At 42.9% G+C, this 19,137-nt stretch overlaps 1 protein-coding gene across 4 annotated transcripts in view; it reads left to right on the top strand.

Annotated features, from left to right (window-relative positions):
* The window catches only part of RHBDD1 (rhomboid domain containing 1), a 125,934-nt gene that overhangs the window by 85,695 nt on the left and 21,102 nt on the right, over positions 1-19,137 (top strand). The window lies entirely within an intron of this gene.

The following is a 19,137-nucleotide window of genomic DNA, read 5'->3' as shown; positions in this document are numbered from 1 at the left end:
ATGTTAGCATAATGCATTGAATTTTAATGATTATTGCTCGTAGTGCTTTTTTAAAAATTTTGCCTTTTAACATGTTGCTTATTAGAGAGGAATGAAATTCTTTTTCAGGTCTTTTAGTGGTTAGGAAAGTTGCAATTTACGAGAGCACCAATTAGAGACGATTATAACCTGACTGCGCATGGCTGTGCCGGTTAAGGAGAGCTCAGCTGACAGCTGTAGAAACTGTGCAGAAATGTTAGCCTAAGAGCTCTGTGGCAGCAGTTTGGCCTTGTGATAATTACACAATTCTTGTTAACATAGTTATTCCTAGGATTGTAACTCTGTAAGAGCCTTAGAAATGCCCTTGTCCTAACCGCCTTGGCACTCTGCACCCTAGAAAGAGAGGTTGTCATTGGCTAGAGCCACACGGCTTATCCGTCCCTGAGGTTGTCCTGGAATCCACATCATTACACTCCCCATTTAGAGCTGTTTCTACTTTATCACCTGAGTTCATTTTTAAGCATAATATGCAATCAAAAAATTAACTGAGTTCTTTGAAGAGTAATAATATGCATTCTGACCGTTACTAAAGATTCCCCCAGTATCTTAGAGGATTGTCAGTAGGATCCTTTGGCAACTACATTTGCCTTGAAAAGTATCTAGTGAGTGTCAGGGTGGGGAAAATCCCCTTTCTTCCCTCCTTGTGTTCTTATGGCTGGACTGATAATAAAATTGACACAAGACCAGATTAACAGGAGAAAAACCCAGTTTAATACGTATGTATTGGAGATCATAGAGAAGTGATGCTCGGAAAGTGAACAAAGCAGGTAGTATATGTATTTTTTTCCACAAAGAAACATAAATTTGTGAGGAATGACAGGACAAAGAAACTTAGATTTGAGGTATGTAATTAGTGAGGACTTTAAGCAGAGTTTAGGCTTGAAGTAGTAAATTAGCAAGATTTGTTTATGCAGGCTCCTCAGCCCTGAATCCCCTACTCTGGTGACAAGGATGCAGGGAGAGCACCTTTCACAGAGAGATTGATTTCCTGCTCTTAGGGGGAACAGAGACAGGAGGCTCAGAATGCCCTTTGTGCTTCTCAAGTAACTTTAATTTAAAATAATCAATATGCTATTGGGGGATGTTTGGGGGTGGCCTGCCCTGGGACCCAACATGAGCAGCTAGAGTAGAGGTGGGAAGATATATCCTTTAAAATGACTTTTAACAGATTCCGATGATCAGCCTGGATCAGTGTGCTTGCTAACATGTCGTTAGGAACTCCAGTGGATTTTCCGGTACCTTGTATTTAACTGAGCATTCTCGTGAAAGGACCCAGGACATCTTCCAACTAGATTTTCTTTTCATGTATTGATTATTTTGATGCTGTAGAGTTTTGGCCAGATTGATTTTTAAAACAAAATTTGGGGTTATCAACTTACCATATTTGATTAGTTGTCTAGTTTTATATTTATACAGAAATGGATTTTCAATTGAAATCAAATCTAATATTGACATCTTGCTTTGTCTAGAAATATGAGATCTTTGAATTGGGAGGGACCTTAGCAGACGTTCTCCTCAGTCATTCCCTACCTGCTCCCTGCAACATCCATGAGCTGGGCCATCATCATACTGTCAGAAATATGAGTTCTGGAAGGACCTTGTAAAATGAAGCATAGAATGAGAATAATTCTTTCTTTTGTGGACTGTTGCCAAGTTAGGACTTAAGGGGATTAAAATTGAAATGACTTGATTAACTGACTTTAATTTAAAATTGTTATATGGTATTATTTTACGGTAGTTATCAGGTGAAGTTTGCCAGCCAGCCAGAACAAGCTCTGCCTGTTAAGAATTTGATTACTCTGCTTTTAAATATATGTAAAGGGAAAAAGTAGGCAGAAAGAGCTTGGGATCTGTGTGCCCCTCAGTCTGTGAGGCAGCCCTGTGCAGCCTTGCTTTCACGCCCCGACGTGGTGGGCTGTGCAGTCAGTCAGGCCCCAGGTGGAATCCCAGCTGTCTCTCCTTCACCAATGAACAAGGTAATTGAGTGATTTATGGGGATTTTGTGGCCAGGCAGTTAGACCCTCCTGATGGGGCTGCGTGGATGGCCACCTGGCACAGAGAAGGCCCTTGATACGGTTCCTCCTCTTACCTCTCCATTTCCCTTTCTCCTCTTTCATGTTTTCTCTCTCCGCTTATCTTAGGTCACTTACTGAAATTTTTCTTTTGGCGTCCATTTCAGTCAATTTTGGAGATTTCTCCAAATAAATAATAATAGTAATGAATACTTAAGCACTAACATTTAGCCAGTCCTTGTTATGTACCAGGCATAGCAAGTGCATTACATGCATTTTTTTCATTTACTTTTCACAAGAACCCATGAGTTAGGTGGCTACAGAGGCTTAGAAGAATCTAAATGAGCGATAGAGTTGAGATGTGAATCCCGGCCTGTCTGACTCCAAAGCTCCTTCTCACTCTGCGTGTTGTTCTGAGAATCTCATTCTAGGAGTGCTCAGTTCTGTTTCTACCCCCATCCCAGGTGATGATGAGTATTAGGAAAACAACAGTTAGTACATACCTTGTGCTGGGCAGTGGTCTAAGCCCTTTATGTGTATTGACTCATTTGAGGCTCACCACAACACTTTACAAATTCTGTTGCTGTCTGCATTTTTCAGACGAGGAAACCAAGGCACAGAGAAGGTAAGTAACTTGTCCACTTACCCAGCGTCATATAGAGTTAAAACTGGTGTTCACACTCTGGTTCTTAATCCCCCCGCCGTCTTTCCCCTATCACTTAAGCAGTTCTTAAAACTTATTTTATAATAGCTCTCAGACTAATCCCTGCTCAGTGTACCCATCCTGGCTCCTCTTTCCAGTTTTCCAGTAACTTGCAAAATTCTTTCCTTATTCTTGCTACAGCCCTCTAAAGTAGTGATATATTGGATATCTCGTCCAAAGGCTAAACCGAGATGAATGCCTAAGCAAGGAAGAACAAATAGCAAATTCATTAACTAGGAATCTATTTACAGTCAATTCCCAAGGCTCATTGTGCAGTCAGTGCTTCTACATCATTTAGAGTTGCTCATAAATGAAAGTCTGCATCTTTCCAAGTGTCTCGATATTTACAAGTCTCATATTTTACCATAGGAAGCAGCTTCCACAAGCATATTCATGTGTTGACAGTTCTAATTAATACAAGTAATTAGTCCTGACAGTAGAACTGTGAAAGAAGACCCATTCATAAATTTGCTAATTATGTTACTCTGCTCAGAATTTAATTGCAGTCTAGTCTTTAATCATTTCTGTAAATGGGCAAAAGGCCGTCTTACTAAATTCTTTGGACTTGCACGTTTACTTCTGGTAAAGGAATTTTTTCAAAATTATCTTAGAACTTAATTCTCAAGTTCAGGAAATGGAGAAGAACAGAAATCTTTCTGGAGAGAAATACACAAGAGAATGGGAAAATCCAGGCAAGGAAGGAAGGAGGGAGGAAGAAGTCACCAAGCGTGTACATATGCTTTCTTACATATCTAATCTTGTACCTTTTTGTGTACTTATCTTGATGCCTTTTCTGAAAACTAAGGCAGTTTTATTTAGGTTGTTGGATGTTTATGGTACAGAAAATTTAAAGATAGTTTGTTGCTTTGATCCGAAGTTGAGCCCCCTCCTCTCCAATGTAAATAGTCTTCTTTTTCAAGGGTGTTGGTTCTAGAGCAGGGTTTCTCAACGTTAGCACTGTTGACACTTGGGGCTGGATAATTCCTTGTTGGGGTGGGGTGGGGCTGTCCTGTGCATTGTAGGGTATTGAGAAGCATCTGGCCTCTACCCACTAGATACCAGTGCACCCTTCCCCTAGTTGTGACAGCCACAAATATCCCCAGACATTGCAATTGTCCCCTGGGGGAGCAAAATCACCCTGGGTTGGGAATCACTGTGCTAGAGAGTAACTTTATTATTACAATGCTAAGAAGGCAGTTCTTGATCAGAGATGGGTATAGTATGCCCCCCAGGGGGCATTTGGAAATGTGTCTGTGGGAGAGCTTTTTGGTTGTCACAGTGACAGGGGTGGGGGTGGAGAGGTTAGAATCATCATTCAGTGCCTGGGACCCAGGAATGTTCGATGCCCTGCAAGCACAAGACTGTCCTGTACAAGGAGGAGAAACACAGTAACCTATCGGTGGGTGATAAAAGTATCTTCTTGATGAAATCACCTCCAAGGCTGTGACTCTCCTTTGCTAGTCCTAGTTCCCCATGAGCATTGTGTATCAGGTTTACTTCTTTCACGGGAGGATAAAGCACCCTCTGTCCTGCTCTTGCATAACATAATTTAATTCTTCTAGTGAATATTTATTCATATGTAAGACTAAGTGCTGTGTGGTTTACAGAGATGTCTGAGGCATGAGCCTGCCTACAACGAAGTTACAGTACCAGCAATAAGCTAGTAATGACTTAAGAATCATATAAACGATAGGAACACAGAGGGAACATTACCTGGTGAATCAGTCAGGGTTCAACCAGAGAAACAGAACCAGTAGGAGATACATATTAAGAGATTCATTGCAAGGAATTGGCTCGTGCAGCTGTGGGGGCTGGGCAGGCAAGTCTGAAATCTATAGGGCAGGCCTTCAGGAGGGGTGGGCTGGAACTTGCAGGCATGTGCTGAAGCTACTATCCACAGGTGGAATTTCTTCTTTTTCAAGGAAGCCTCAGCTCTGCTTGTAAGGCCTTTCACCTGATTGAATCAGGCCCACCCAGATTATCTAGGAGAATCTTCCTTAAAGTCAGCTGATGATGGACTTGAATCACATCTACCAACTGCCTTCACAGCAACACCTCAATTAGTGTTTGATTGAATAATTGGAGACTGTATCCTAGACTAGTTGACACACAAAAAAGACCATCATGCTTGGAGATTGAGTGTTTAAGGATCCTTTCTTGAAAGATGTGGTATTTGTTCTGGTCCTTAAAGGGAATCGCCATTCTTGAGAGTGTGACTGTTAAAAATTAATCAAAACAAACAATAAAAGATACCAAGACAGGAAAGTATTATTGGTGTTTATAGAATGGCTGGTTGTTGCTATATGACCTTTTTCTGAATCTCAGCAGTTTCCTCATCTAAAAAATGGGTTGAATACTTGTCATGACTGTCCCCCAGAATGGAATGAGATGATGTGTGAGGGTACGTTTTAGAATTAGTAAACCCCATGAATGGTAAGGTACTTTATAGTAGTGGTGGTGGTGGTAGTATTCTTGTGTGATGTTCGTGTGATAAACAAAAAAAAAAAGCTGGGCAGGTAAAACAGAGCCTAATTATTGTGGGTTTTGTCTAAAATTTGCATCTTTAATTTAGGGAAAAAAAAGTATTCTCTTGAAGTTAGTTCTGAATGGATTAAAAGGAAATAAAAATGCAGCCATACCCAGTTGTCACAAAGATGTGGTAGCCATTTGCTCTGGGCCTAAGATGGCTCACCATTTTTTACAGAGGTAGACCTCTATTATTTATTTATTTATTTTTTTAGTGAGGAAGATTGACCCTGAATTAACATCTGTTGTCAGTCTTCCTCTTTTTGCTTGAGGAAGATTGTCCCTGAGCTAACATCTGTTGCTTGAGGAAGATTGTCCCTGAGCTAACATGTGTGCCAGTCTTCCTCCATGTTTGTGTACGTGGGATGCCACCACAGCATGGCCTGATGAGCAGTGTGTAGGTCCACGCCCAGGATCCGAACCGACGAACCCTGGGCCACTGAAGCAGAGCATGTGAACTTAACCACTATGCCCCTGGGCCAGCCCCAAGACCTCTATTTTTGATGCTTGAGATACTGGGGGTGAAGAAGTGTTCTTTATTATAAACTTATTGAGTACTTTGCCTAAATAGGGAAAGAGAGTTAAACCATTTCCAAGAAAGTTGTTTCAAGTTTTTTAGGCAATGGCCATTGTAGCCAATTGACTCAGTCACCAAGGAAAGAAGTAGAAAAGAGGTGCTAAAGTGAGTACAATTTGACAAACTTCTTTTTTTTTTTCTTCCCAGAGCTCTGCTTTACAAACCAAGCTAATTTTGCCAGCAAGTTTCCCCCTAATTTTTAAAGCCATATGCATTTTGAAGGAAATTTAATCCATATGTTCCTGAGTCACTTATACCCAAGTCATTAAAATGTTATTTTGTAAATGTGATTTCACGTTTGAAGTCGTTGTAAAGTATTTTTAGATTTTCCTTCTTCATAATGCTAAATTTTTCTTGGTTTGTTTTCTTGTTTTATTTAAACACATTGTATATCATCTTAACACACATCCTGTGGTGAGACACAACGAGGATCGTGAAGCCAGAAGGAGGGGCTAGTCTGACACTTTTGAAGGAGCCAGTTTCTATTTGTAGAAGTTTACAACTGTTATCCCTCTTCCGTTTTTTATGTTTCGTCCTGGGCTGCTTTTGACCTGGTCATATCCTGCCCCAGCCCTCTCCCACCCCACTCCCCAAAAGGGTGCCTATGAAGAACAATAGGGAAAAGAGAAAAAGAACAAACAATAGAACCATATTGCCTCCTAGGATCTATTTCTGGGTCTTTTTTTTTGGTGAGCAGATCAGCCCTGTGCTAACATCTGCCAATCCTCCTCCTTTTTTTTCATGCCGAGGAAGACTGGCCCTGGGCTAACATCTGTGCCCATCTTCCTCCACTTTATATGAGACGCCGCCACAGCATGGCTTGCCAAGCAGTGCGTCAGTGCGCAGCCGGGATCCGTACCGGCGAACCCTGGGCCGCCGCAGCGGAGCGCGCGCACTTAACCACTTGCACCACCGGGCTGGCCCCTAGGATCTATTTCTATGCTATGCCACGTGATCCTTTCTTTCCAAAACAGTTCATTTCCCCGTTTTACCTACCTAGCTTTGCCAGCTGGGAGGATTAAGGTGTTTCATAAAATGTCTACAAAGAAAGAAGTAAAATGGAATTGAGGAGCACTCTACAGCTTCTCGTTCTTAGGGCAAATGGATGGTGCTGTCTGCTCGGGGCTGATGCTAATTGAAAAATGGTTTCATTTTTTACTAAAATAAGCTTTATTTTTTAAACTTCTGCCTCTTTGGATTCTCATGATACGCACCAAGTTTCATCTTTACATGAAGTCTCCTGGTTTATGTGTGTCTGTCCAGAAACACCTTTCGGCTGCAGAAGGGCACCACAGCAGCCTTCTTTTTCGAGTGTAGTTGAAATTTGCTTCTGTTCTGAGCCCCTGTTTCTGCACAGACAGTAGGTGTAGTATTGAACATACTAAGAGACATTTACCACCTGGAGGAACAAAGATTTAAGGGGTTAAAACTTTTACTTCTCATCTCTTTGAGTTTATGAAATACTTTCCCATCTTTTTTTTTTTAATTTGGTCCTCAAAACTGCCCTGAAGGCTATGGTTTATGGTTTTGGTTGGCTGTTTTTTTCATGAGGAAATTGAGGCTCAGAGAGGTTGTTTTCTTAGATATTTCACAAGATGATTGTGGCTGTTGGTGTGGGCCTCTGACTCCACTAGACTGTAAACTCCATGAGAGCGGGATGTCCTGTCCATCATGTGGGGACAGTTGAGGACCTTTGTGGGCTTTTACTTTTAGATCCCCACCCCCATGTCATTTCAAATGTATTGAAACATATGCAAGCCCATCATAGTATATAAATATATATAAGTAAAGGAATATAAATCTATATATCATATATATGAGTTGAGTTAAATGGTTGATATGGTACATTTCATGGGCATTTATTTAATTAAACATTATGTTTCAATTTTATAGTTTCTTTTTTACTAAGGAGCCACTTAATTATTTTGAGGTCTCAAACATTTTCACAGGCCTTTGAAAAACTCCCAGTCCCTGAGCGCTGTTCCTACAGTGGTTAAAGCTACACTCTGATCTTATTCACTCATTTATCCCTCACGCCTATCACAGAGCCCAGGGAAGGGCTTAATAAATATTTGTTGGGTGAATGACTCATTGAGAGAAGGAATAAAGGAATGAGTGAACAACTAGTAAGTGGTAAAGTCTGGTGTTGAAGCACATGTAAACCCTTGTAGGCTTACAGTAGTCTCTGCTTATCCGCAGTTTCAGTTACCCACGGTCAACCTAGGTCTGAAAATATTAAATGAAAAATTCTAGAAATAAACAATTCATAAGTTTTGAATTGCCTGCCATTCTGGGTAGTGTGATGAAACCTTGCACTGTCCTGCTCTGTCTCGCCGGGGACATGAATCATCCCTTTGTCCAGTGGATCCACGCTGTATACGCCACCCGCCCGTTAGTCACTTAGTAGCCGCCTCAGTTATCAGATCAAGTGTCGGGTATCACAGTGCTTAAGTTCAAGTAACCCCTGTTTTACTTAATAATGGCCCCAAAGTGCAAGAATAGTGATGCTGGCAGTTTGGATAAGCCAAAGAGAAGATGTTGTTAATTTCTTACTGTCTTATTTATAAATTAAACTTGTCATAGGTATGTATGTATAGGAAAAAATATAGTATATATAGGGTTCGGTACCATCTGGGGTTTCAGGCATCCACTGGGGGTCTTGGAACGTATCCTCCAAGGATGGGGGGACTACTGCATTTCTTTTACATTGCCATGATGGTAGACCTGAAAGGACATCCCCAAACTGTGTATTCAAAATATGCTCCTTGTAATTTCTCTCGTTGTTCTTTCCCAAGCCAGTTCTCTGCTCTCTTATAGCTGAGGTGCAAGAAAGAATAGACTACAGGTTATTTGACTCTTGGTAGCTCTTATGAAGAAATAGCCACTTTAGGGTCATAATCAATTCTTTTCTTTTTGTTTAATTGCTAAAGTTTATTTGCTTGGCCTTACAAGTATGAGATAAATGTGGCTATTATTAATATTCAAATATTCAAATAAGTTTCTTGACAAAAACCAAAGAGGTGTTTTTTGCCTGTCTGGTTTTTTGGTTTGTTTATTTAGAATTCTAAGTGTTTGCTCTTAGGTATTTGTCTTGCCAGGTCTGTGTTTTCGTGAGATGTGACTTTTTTTAATCCAAAGGTGAATCTTTGTGGTCTTTCTTCAAAGCTTCGAGGATTTGGTAGCGAGTGACCTGTGGAACGTGATGAAAAGATAGAGAGAGGACCACCTCCTTATGAAGGAAAGAAATACAAAAGACTAAATGAGAGGAGAGGGAGAGAGAGAGACGAGGATTATCTAAGGGGAAGAGCCATCCTTTTCTTCCTCAGCCCTGATTTTACCCCTGGAAAAGTGGGCCTGCACTTTTCTGTGTAAGTGGACACTGGGAGCGGTTGCTCCTCTAGGCTCGTCTGGACTCCCAGGGCCGTGATGGACCTCACTGGATGGATGGCTCCAGGGCAGACTTGGGCTGAACTCATGAACTTGCAATGCTGCTTGATGGGCGAGTTTCTGGGTCAAGGCAGGAGTTGGAAACGGTGGAATGTGCCCTCCATCCATGAAAATTCTTTGGGATTCAGTCATTCAACAAACACTCATTGACCACCTGCGCTAGGAATACCACAGTGACCAGGACAGACTTGTCCCTGGAGTCCAGAGGTCTGTCTCTTCACACTCAGATCAAGCTCTCGCTCCTCGGGGTACCTTTCCTGAGTATATTTGAAATGGCTTTGGTTTCTATTTCTCATTTTTTGGTTAGATTATATGTGCGTGCACAAGTGACCTTGTGTATTAAAAAGACTGAATCCTTCTGTTTATAAACTGAAGTTAGAGAGGGGAAGGAAGCCTGTAAGCATGAAAACCGAGCATGTAAAACTTCAGTTTCTCTGCTGTATTATTTTTCTGTATTTCTTTTTTAAATCTCTTGGTGGACCTGGACTTCAAAATAGACAGATGCAGAACCCTTCTGGAGTTTGTGTTTTGCCCTCTGGCGCCATCCTTCCTCATGGTGCTTCCTCCCTGGACTTCCAACCTAGGGACTCATGTTCACTTTCAGTATTTCCTTTGTGCAGTGTATATATATATATATTTTGATTGTTCTTAAAAGATTTTTTCTAAACTCATAAACCATTTAATTTGTGGCAGGAATCCCAAAGTATATTCCCCCCAGAGAAAGAACAAGATTTGCCTGGCGTCAGTTTAAGGAAATAATTACTCAGGAAAATCATGTGAGATGTTTTCTTGCACTGGAGCTGTTGGTGACCACAAAGTGGGTGCCAGAGGGGAGACATCTGGCCTCATTATCTAAAGAAATTGGGAAGGTAGTATTTTCATTTTCCCTTTTCCACTGTACTTCCTCATGCTTTGCCATTTACCCAAAACGATCCCCATTCGAACATTGGTATTTATTGAGAGCAAAGCTCCATTGCCCTCAGAGTGTTTCCAAAAGCAGCTCCTAGATGTAATCTTTCATATTCACTCTTTCTTCCCTGTCCAGTCCCCTTCAACAGGAACTTTTCTAATATTTTATATGTGAGTTGTTTTCTTTTTAGAGAAGAAGATAAATTAGACCAACAGTAAACAAGTCTAAAAGTTCTGGAGATTGTTATCCTGGGAAATGCCGGGTCTTTATTATCGTTGTTTTAAGGAGTGATAACCAAATGAGAGGAACTTGGACCTGCTTCATTCACTGACAAAATTGCAGTTGATCATATCTCCCTCGCAGCAGTTCTGTGAGCCTCGGCACAGCTCTAGGGCCAATAAATAAGAGTAGTCTGCCCTGAAGTTGTACTTCTGACTGTCTGTCCTCCTGGCTGCCCACTCCTGCGAGTCCACTTGTTGTTCACATGGACCAGTTGGTAGGAGAATGGTTTCCCCCATCACTCTATTGCGATGGACTTGAGAGTTTGCAGGGAGGAGGCTCAGACTGTCTCCCAGCCTTCCCCCACTGGTATTTCACCGGCCTTGACAGATGGCCGGTGTATTTCTCATCCAGGATTCCTTTTACACAGCACTGAGTGTAACAATTTAAGTAAATAGTTAGGATACTGATCCTTCTATGCCAAACACTCGAAGTTCTAAGAATACTTTCCTGTCAAATATAGGTCTGAAATTTGGTTTGGGCCACTTGGTCACTATTGAACCAGGTGGGAGAAGTCAGTTGAGGAACACAGAATTCTTTGATGTAAGGTTAACTGCCTACCAACTGCATGTTTGAGTATTTGTGGCCTGACTTCAAAGAGAAGCCACTGTTCTGACAGTCGGGTTGTGTGTTACATGAGTAAGACTGACAATGCCTCGTGGCCAGCTGAGCCATTGGAGTGACCCCTTTAATTGAAACCTTGTTGGAGCACACATATTGTTCGATGCTCTGACTCATAGGCACGTCAGTGTAGTCAGTGAGAATGAGGAGAACTAGGTTCCAGAGTTATCACAGCCGGCTGAGGGACCTTGGGTAAATTTCTTAACTTTTATCAACTCTTTCAGCATCTGTAAGACAAGGGGGTGTCTAGGTAATCTCCAAGGCCTAGCTAGCTTTAGAAATTCTGTATACAGTTAACATTAGTTTTATTGCACAGGTTTCATGGATGTGAATATATGCACTCATTTAAACCCTACATTTATATTCATTTTAGGCTTAAATAAGCTTCTCAAGAGAAGAAACTGTACCTTACTCATCCTTATATCCCCTCAGTCTAAAATAGTGCCTGACACACAGTAAGTGTTTTCTATTAACATTGGTCATGTTAATTAAGGAAAGAAGGGAGAGGCAAGTTGCTAAAATTAATCACAATCTGGGCCGGCCCGGTGGCTTCGTGGTTAAGTGTGCGCGCTCTGCTACTGGCGGCCCGGGTTCGAATCCCGGGCGCGCACCGACACACTGCTTCTCTGGCCATGCTGAGGCCGCGTCCCACATACAGCAACTAGAAGGATGTGCAACTATGACATACAACTATCTACTGGGGCTGTGGGGGGAAAAAAAAGGAGGAGGATCTCTGGCAATAGATGTTAGCTCAGAGCCAGTCTTCCTCAGCAAAAAGAGGATTAGCATGGATGTTAGCTCAGGGCTGATCTTCCTCACAAAAAAATAAATAAATAAATAAAACTGTTTAAAAAAAACAAACACAATCTCAGAAAATTTGGTGGAATTAGAAATTACAAGTACTAAACCAAAATAAAGGAGAAGTTGGGGAGATAAAAGTGAGAAAATTAGCTGTGTTCTCCGCTGGGCTGTTACTGATAAGGCAAACACCCTTTTGTCCAGAATTGTTAGAGAATTGCTTCAGATGCTGTACATCCAGTGCCTAACTCCATACCTGACACTTAGTAAGTATGCAATACGGCATTAGCTATTATTAGTGGGGAGAAGAAGAAGAGTTTTCTAGTTAACCGAGGATTCTCAAACTAGGTGGATCAGCACTCAATCAACAGAACTGAATCTGAGAACATACATACTTTTTACGAAATTTTATGGACTTAACATTTGACTCAGAGGATCGTGCCACACACAGGTGGGTGTCAGCCCTCGGACATCAGTTCTCTGGGCACAGTGGTGTGGTTAGGCTGAGCAAGGACTTGGACTCCCCAGTGTTGTGTGCGTGTGGCTTTTTTGAGTCCCAAGTATCCAAGTGGTAACTTCTGCAGGGTCTCTGGTTAATTAAATGAAGATGGACAAAAGACACGTCTGGTTATGGGATTCTTCCAGTTTGGCTGAAAAATAAATGGGAGTTTACCCCTGGAAGTGATTTGCATAGGGATTTCCAGTATACTCTTTAGGGTCTGGTCCCCATCACTAAGGACAGGTAGATACCTGTCTGTCGTTGAGAGGTGGTGACCCATTGGGAGCTGAGGGCGTCCTTGTGTGATTGGAGATTGCTCCTGTAATGTACCTAGCCGTGCGAGGCTCAGGCACATCCTGGGTGTCTTGGTGCTCCCTTTACATTTTTAGGCCGTGCATCCCTTCTAGACTCTGCTCCATGCACAGATGAGGCCCAGACGCACTGCTCTAATGGGCCCATATGGACAGCAGCAGTGCCAGGTGCCCCACGTCACTCACTGCAGTGACACAGTGGAGGGCCTGGGGAGAATCGGGTCTCTTGGTGGTGGCAATTGTGTTTTTAAAACCACCAGCTATTCCTTCTCTTTAGTCAGCAGTTCCATTTCTAACATCAGATCTTTCAGATCTGAGCTCTTGTTGAGTCTCCCGAGGTTTAACCTGGTGCCAGGATAATAGAAGAGAATAAAGAGAAACCCTTTTTGACAGGACCATGTAGAAAACTGGTGGAGTAGATGCCCGTAAGGCCCTGACTCAAGGACCCTTTGCTTGCCCTCCTCAGCGTGGTCACCTCTGTGAGGAAGGACCCCTCCTGCTGGAGGGAGCCACTGCCTGATTTTCCTGGTCCTTCTCATTTCCCCTTGGGGCCACTTAGAAGCCACACCAATCCTACCTACATTACAGAAAATGTTGTCAGTCCTCTTAATGAGAGGGGTGGTTTGGTGCGGAACAGGGAAATCTGCTTGGATGCAGAGACATTGGTCAAAATGTTGTCCAGTGCAGAAAGGCATGGAAATGCGTTTACTTCTATGTAAAGAAGAAACCCTTGAAAGTCTATTGGGTCTAGAATTTTCAGCAGTCGATACATAAACTCCTTAAGTATTGCCTTGTATAACTGGCATATTAAAAGTTATGGTGATGCTTATAGAAACTGCATGTTATCTGGAAAATAGTTGAAAAGAGAGAATACGCATAAGCAAGGTTCCATCATTCTCATAGGAAGCCGGAACTGACAGTATCCCCCTCTGGGCCCATTGAGTGCATCTCACTGCAGGAGTAAGCCGCCTGGGACTGGGGTGTTTTATTCTGGAGACTAAATGCAGTGTGGATTGGTTCAGGGTGAAGTCCCCCAAGTCTTTGGCACCAAGGACACTGTGAAGGTGTGACAGCACAGGCTGTTCTCCCCTCTAGACCAGCCCAAATGTAGTTCCCAGGCAGGGCCTGTGGGGGCACTCCAGGTGTGGAGCTACTGTCCATCGTCACATGGGTCCTCCGTCTACACCATCTGGTCATCCTGAGTCTTATTACTCCCCAACCCCCAGGAACTGAAACACCACTAGGCAAAGAGGGACCAAGGATGCCTAGTCATGACTTCCAGAAGTCCAAAGCAAGGCTTGCTTCCGCTGCTTTAACATGCAGCAGCATCAGGGGCAATATCGCCGAACAGTAACGGTTTGTTGTAAATTACCCCCCACACACCTCACCTCTACTGTCTCCCTTTGGCTTCGCATCATTGCTGTGTTGAAAACTCACTGCCGCATGCTGATGCAGAATGTGCTGCTAGGCTGAGTGCTGCTCCCACCTTTAGCTGTTCTAGAACGTTCATTTCCCTGAGAGGAAGTGAAGAGAAACCAGTCTGAATTCACCTGTTCAGTTACTGTCTCATTATGGGGGGAGGGGGAGGGGAGGGTTAGGAGTGTATCTCCTGGTGCCTAGGTGTGGTTCACAAACCCTGCAGGCACAAAGGACCATGATGGGCCTGCTGCGGGTTGTCTGCAGTAGAACCCCTGCCTGGGGCACCGGGGCAGCAATAAGCCGCGTTGACCACAATCTTGTTCCCATGATTCTTTTCCACTTGGTGGTATCACACGTATAAAACTAGAGACTTCATTTTTTCTGCCCCCTGCCCTTTAAAGAGGCATTGTCTTTTTCGAAGAGGCCCCAAACCAAGAGGGTGGTGGTGAGAGGCCTCGTGTTTGGTCCAAGACACAGGCTCTGAGTGCTGTGATAAAGCTGGCCTGACAAATAGGGCTCAGAAAACAAGCCACTGCTCTCCTGAGGCTCCTGTCTTCGTGGAAGAGGGACCTTCGTGGTCGTTTGGTTCTGCGCCTTTCTTTTCAAAATGAGGAACTCAAGGCCCAGTGAGGTGAAGGACCATCACTAGAACTTCTGTCTCTGGTTTCCAGTTGGGACTCTTGTCTACCCCTCAGCTTGCCCCCCTTTCTGTTTTGTTTTGCATTCAGTCTGGTCTTGCCTTCATGACTGCCTCTTTTTCTCTGTAAATGAAATATATTTGCTTTGCCTTTCGGCCCTGCCTGCCCCCTGTGTGTCCAAATAGCTGGCTGGAATTCATGAGAATGTTGTGTCTTCAGATGTTTATAATCCGAAAGAATCCCTTATGGTTTTTTTATAATAAAATGACTTGGATGTCGGTATTTTATGTTGGAAAGGCGAGCCAAGTTCACGATGCGGCAATTACAATGCAGCGCATTATGTATAATTTGTAGCGCGCCCCAGGAGCGATGGTAAACCGTGAAATGCCGTCCCGGCCCCACAGCATAATTAGCAGGATCAAACGCTGCCCAGAAAGAAGCACAATACTTGTTGTCCTAGGTCAATAAAAGTAAGGAAAAGTTCGGATTAAAGCAGTACACCCCAAATTATATAAAGAGCAGCCCCTATATCAGGCCGCAAAGATGTCAAGAGCCTTCATTGCTAATTGAAGAAACCTTTTGAGGTTTAACAGCTCATAAATTCGCACTGGGAATGCCCATTGTTCTGAGGTTATAAGTCTTGTCTTTGAAATTTAACAGTTGTACTTTTATATTGCATTCCTCCAAGAGTACCATTGTAAACATGAAGGGTTTGCACTTTAACATAAATTTGAACAATGTGATTTTAAAAGAGTTCGCCAGATCAAAGGGAGGCCATTTGGACATGTTTTATAAATTCTTTTTGTATAGTATTTAAAGCTACAAATGACTCAGAGAAGTATGTTCTCGTTAGATCAGTTGTGTTGGTGTAGTGTCTTCGCTGGGGATCTTGCTGCCCTTAGTTTTTCTACCTTAAGAGAATTGTTTGCAAACAACTCTAGGCCTTTTGCCAAATCAGTTGCCCTTAATCTTTTATCTTCAGATCCATAGAAACAGTTCTGGAAATGTTGTTATACTTGGTCTAAACAGCAACAAATTTTGTGTCTTTTCATAGTCATCTTTTTTTTTTTTTAACTCAAAATATCCGCTATATCAACTTGCAATTTCTTCTTTCTCCATATAACAATAATTACGGCCGCTCCCGTACCCTCATAGCCTCTCGTTAAAAAAAAAAAAGCCGCTAATATTTTGCTGAGCCACTGATTAAGTCAAAGAAAGGTCGATGGTGAAGGGAGAGATGTGGGTGCTGGTTTCCGAAGCAGTATGGTAGACTGTAAAGAACACTGGGCTTCGATCCAACCCATGGTGTCGAGGCCATTCTGTTTACTGGCTGTGAGACCTCAGGAAATCACACACCTCCCTTGAGCCTCAGTTTGGCCATCTGTAAAATGAGGACAGTGGTCACCACTGTACACTCCTCCCTCCCTCCCATTCCTGCATCGTTAGTTTATTTATTCATCCCTGGGAAGAGAAGGTGAACACAAACCCCCGCTCTTCTAGCCCCCACAGAGCTCACAAGCTAATGAGGAAACACGTTACTGAAATAGAGTCAGGCATAATTACTAACTGTGGCATCATGTGCTTTGAAGCAAGAGGACGTGGTCCTGTAGGAGCTTAGGGCAAAGGGGGGATGCAGTCACTTTTCTTGAGAGTATGGTGTTTCAGTTGAAAGCTGGAGGAAGAGTAACCAGTGAGTCAGAGTTGAAGGAGGGCAGGCTAACTGGGCAGGTACAAATTTTGATCTTTGTTCTTAAATAAAAGGAAACCCTTGGAGGCTTTTAGAGGATAACGTTGATGAGATGTGTGATTTTGAAAAGCTCTTGCACTACTATGTGGAGAATCGCGGGTAGGAAGACCAGAGAGGATGCCAGGAGATCATGTAGGGGCTCAGGCACTGGTCCAAGCTCACGAAACAGGGGCTCAGCCAGGGTTGGTGACAGGGCAAATGGAGAGGAATGGATGAGTTTGGGGAATGTTCAAGTTAAAATGACAGGATTTGGTGATAGGTTGAAGCGGGGGCAGGTGAGGAAGAGGAAGGTGACTAGGATGACTAGGGTGACCAACTGGATGTCTGGTGGGGACATTCATGGGATGGAGCAGCCTGGAAGGGGGGTTGTTAGTGTGTTAATAGGTGCCGCTTACCCTTGACTGCTTTGGCCCAGGCGCTGACACCCTTTAATTCATTCATTTCAGAGCACATCTATGAGGGAGGTTTCTGCATTGCATAGATAAGAAAAGTGAGGGTCAGTGAGGAAAGGAACTTGTCCAAGGGCACAGAGTAAGGGGCAGAGCCAGTATTCAAACTCAGGTCTGTCTGTTTCTAGAACCCATTCCCTTCCACTGTTCCCCACCAGAGCCAGGCAGCAGAAGGGCACTTTTGTAAAATACCAATGTCCACTCCAGATTTGACAAGGGAGGTTTGGGTTATGCAAGATGAAATGGCTAAAAGAGAAAGCAAGGAAGCCGAGCGATGTGAATGGACCATCGAGAGACCTGGGTTCTGGTTCTGTCCCTCTTAGCTGTGCAAAACAGGAAAACCATTTATTCTCTCTGGGCTTCCGTTTCCTGTCTCTGAAGTGAGCACATTGGATGCCACCGTCCCAAGTGCTCCCCCTCCCTGCTCTGGAAATCCATGATTTTTACGATGTGCTGGATGGAATTTTTACGATGATACTTGATGGAATCTCTAGAGCTTCTCTTTTTTTTTAAGTTGATGTTCATCTTTTATCATAGCTTTAAATAGCTGCAGAGGATCTAAGTCAGGTATTTAATAACTCTTTAGATGTATCCAATGAAAATTATGTATGCTAGTGATTTGATGCCCCATATCATCCATTTAAAAATACATGTACAAATTCTTGTATATGTACAAGCTTAACAATTGGAAATTTTATATTATTCCTTTATCTTTAGAGCTTCTTTCTTAAAGCTATAGATGGGCCTTTCAGTACTAGCTTTTAATCTGGCCACAGCACACGCTTAGATATTTCCAAAGATGCTCAGAGAGCAACATATTCCTCCCCACTTATCTAAGTCTCCAGTTATCCGAGGTAAGCCTAATTGTAGATTCCTAACTTGGAATTTAAAGTTCAAAAATTTAGCTTTGAGGTCTCCCTTTCTGTTCTTAAAATAAGTTTTATTTTACTAGAAATTAACAGACATGTAAGAATAAGTAATTTTTGTTGTTGTTAAATATGTCTCCATAGCATAGGCCATTTTAGAGTCATTTCTGAGCAATTCTAGGTCAGTTTGAGGCAGTTTGGGAGAGACTGTTTCAAAAGTGTGAAGCAGTCTGAGAAAGCCCCTAGGTCTCCCTGAGGTTGGCAGCGCTTGTTTATTAGAGATGTTTCAGTTGCAGGGCTGTGTGTGTGTAAGTTAACACACAGACTCGCACAAGCATGCACACACACACAAACACACATACTCTCTCTCTTTAATGGATAAGAACTGAGTGTGAGTGAGGATGAGTTAATCAGACCTAAAAAAAAACACAAAAAGGAGCAATTAGGCTCAGGGTTAGGTTAAATACCGTTGAGTACAGAAACAGGCATGTTTTTTAAATGATCGTCATACTTCTGGGGTAGTTTATCACATCCCAGAGATTCACCACCGTCACAATTCTAGGCTAACTCTGACCCACATGAAGAATTTCTCAGCTTGAGGTGCAAAGAGCAAGGCTCCTGCTTGTTTGTGTATTTCTCCAGATGGCCTCCCACTGCCACTTATCTCACGGGCTTATCCACTACGAAGGCTGAAAGGTTGAGTCGCCCTCACCTTCCAAGTTATCTAGGCCTTTGTGGGGGAGCCCGCCCCAGTTCCCTAAACCACCAGATGTTGCTATTCAGAATTCACGGCTCTCATGCTGTCGATAAGTGTGTCATTCTTCTTCTGCTTCTTTGCACCTCCTCCCTCTCCTGCCTTTTTTTTTTTTTTTTTTTTTAACCCGGCAAGCGCACATCTGGCCACCGTACTTGCATTGCTTTATTTTCTTGTGGTGGCGTTGGGCTGGTGGTCTCCGAGATGCCCTCATCCTGCCCCCTGCTGATTCGAGCACCTTGAGACTAGCCGTGGCACACCGTCCTTGCAGATTTTTCTCAGGGCAGTTTATCTTCCTCTCATTCCACCTGCGAGAGAAGGACGCCAGGAGGCTTTCGGCTTTCATGAGAACTTTGAACCACGATGTCCTCCTTGGCCACTGGAAATCTCAGGGACGGTTTCCTGGGTCAGGGGTTGTTGTTGTAGTTATGTGTTGATATGGGCATCTCTAGACACGTAGTTATGTACTAGTCAGGCTTATGGTATTTGAAGAGTAGAAATAATTTGAATTTTTAAAGTCTTTAAGACAGTATTCAGCTTAG

Source organism: Ceratotherium simum, chromosome 37 (genome assembly GCF_057802395.1).
Source record: "Ceratotherium simum simum isolate JZ-2026a chromosome 37, ASM5780239v1, whole genome shotgun sequence".
Classification (NCBI taxonomy): domain Eukaryota; kingdom Metazoa; phylum Chordata; class Mammalia; order Perissodactyla; family Rhinocerotidae; genus Ceratotherium; species Ceratotherium simum.
The sequence above is the reverse complement of the archived record's forward strand: the minus strand, read 5'-3'. Positions and strand labels throughout refer to the sequence as shown.